This window comes from Apium graveolens, chromosome 2, assembly GCF_009905375.1.
Source record: "Apium graveolens cultivar Ventura chromosome 2, ASM990537v1, whole genome shotgun sequence".
Classification (NCBI taxonomy): Eukaryota; Viridiplantae; Streptophyta; class Magnoliopsida; order Apiales; family Apiaceae; genus Apium; species Apium graveolens.
Window position 1 is genome coordinate 35251299 of NC_133648.1, and position 2238 is coordinate 35253536.

Below are 2238 nucleotides of genomic sequence, written 5' to 3' on the forward strand. Positions count from 1 at the left end.
AAATCAAAAATAAAGGCAAATAATAAAACTCTTGCTTTGAAAAATTTATAATCTACATAAAGCAACTTATAACGTAGCAAATTCCATTCACACAAACGTACAATCACTAAGTATATTTATAATCGGCTCTAATATTATACAAAGTTCACAAATAATATTACACAAAATGCCGGTCGTAACATCCTCTCCCCCTTAAAGGATTCTGTCCCCAAAATCTAAGAGAACAGACGAGGATACCGGGAACGCATCTCAGACTCTAACTCCTAGGTTGATTCTTCGACCTTGGGGTTCCTCTAAAGTACTTTCACTAACTTTACCGACTTATTCCTAAGACTCTTTACTTGCCAGTCGAGTAATTTGACAGGTTGCTCCACAAATGATAGGTCTGTCTGGATTTCTACAGTTTCATATTCTATCACATGGTTAGCATCTGGATTGTACTTCTTAAGCAATGACACATGGAACACATTATGCACATGCTGATACTGAGGTGGTAAGGCTAACTCGTAAGCCACCTTTCCCTCTTGACCCAAAATTTCAAAATGACCTATATATCTAGGTGCTAGCTTCCCTTTCTTGCCAAATCTAGACAACCCTTTCCTTGGTGACACCTTCAGCAAAACGGCTTCGCCTACATGGAATCTAACATCCTTACGCGCTGGATCCGTATTCTTTCTCTGTCTATCTTGAGCAGCAAGCAACCTTTTCTGAATTAATTTGATTGTCTCATGCAACTGTTGTACCAATTCTGAGCCTAGAATCTTTCCTTCTCCTACTTCATCCCAACTTGTCGGTGATCTACATTTCCATCCGTATAAAGCTTCGTATGATGGCATGCCAATACTGGAGTGATAGCTGTTGTTATAGGAGAATTCTACAAACGACAAATGGTCGTCCCAACTTCCTGCAAAATCGATTGCATAACTACGCAACATGTCTTCGATTGTTTGAATTGTCCTTTCGCTCTGACCATCAGTCTGCAGGTGATACGCCGTACTCATGTTCAACTTCGTGCCAAGACTCTCTTGAAATTGCTTCCAGAATCTTGAGTTAAATCGGGGATCTCTGTCTGAAACTATCGATACGGGTACTCCATGTCTTAGTACGATTTCACGCACATACAGATGAACCAATCTGTCCAATGACGACTTCTCATTAATTGGAAGAAAATGCACCGACTTCGTAAGGTGATCAACTATAACCCATATAGCATTATGTCCGGATTTCGTTCGCGGTAGTCCCACTATAAAGTCCATAACAATATTTTCCCATTTTCATTCTGGAATCTTTAGGGGCTGAATTAATCCGCTTGGTCGTTGATGTTCTACTTTCACTTTCTGACAAGTATAACACTTCACAACCCATTATGCCACTTCTCGCTACATATTTGGCCACCAAAAATTCTGCTTCAAGTCTCGATACATCTTGGTGCTTTCCGGATGGATTGAAAATCTTGAATTGTGGGCTTCTTGCAAAATCTCATTCTTCAATTCAGGTACATGAGGAATCCAAATTCTTGAGGAAAACCTTAGTATACCTTGCTCATCCTTTTGAGTACCAATCTCTTCTCCAATTAGCTGATTTTTCTCTTTCTTCATCACTTCTTCCTGACATTTCCTTATCTTTTCCAATAACGTTGGCTGAAAAGTCATTGCACGACAAACTTCTTCAACTATTCCACAATCACAAAGTTCCAATTCAAATCTCTTAATCTCTTCAGAAAATTCTTTTGGTGTTGCTATCATATTCAATCTTTCCTTCCTACTCAAAGCATCGGCTACAACGTTCGCCTTTCCAGGATGATAATTTATCGAACAATCATAGTCCTTAATTAGTTCCAACCATCTCCTTTGCCTCATATTGAGCTCCTTCTGAGTGAAAATATACTTTAAACTCTTGTGATCCGTGTAGATCTCACACTTTTCTCCGTAGAAGTAATGTCTCCTAATCTTAAATGCGAATACTATAGCGGCTAGTTCCAAGTCATGCGTAGGGTACTTCAATTCATGCGGTTTTAACTGTCTTGACGCATACGCGATCACCTTATTGTGTTGCATCAGCACACAGCCCAATCCTTTATGTGAAGCATCACTGAAAATCATAAAGTTTCCTTGGTCGTCTGGTAGTACTAACACCGAGCTGTTACCAACCTCTGCTTCAACTCTTGAAAGCTATTCTCACATTCTGCATTCCATTCGAACTTCTGATTCATCCTGGTTAACATAGTCAATGGCGTGG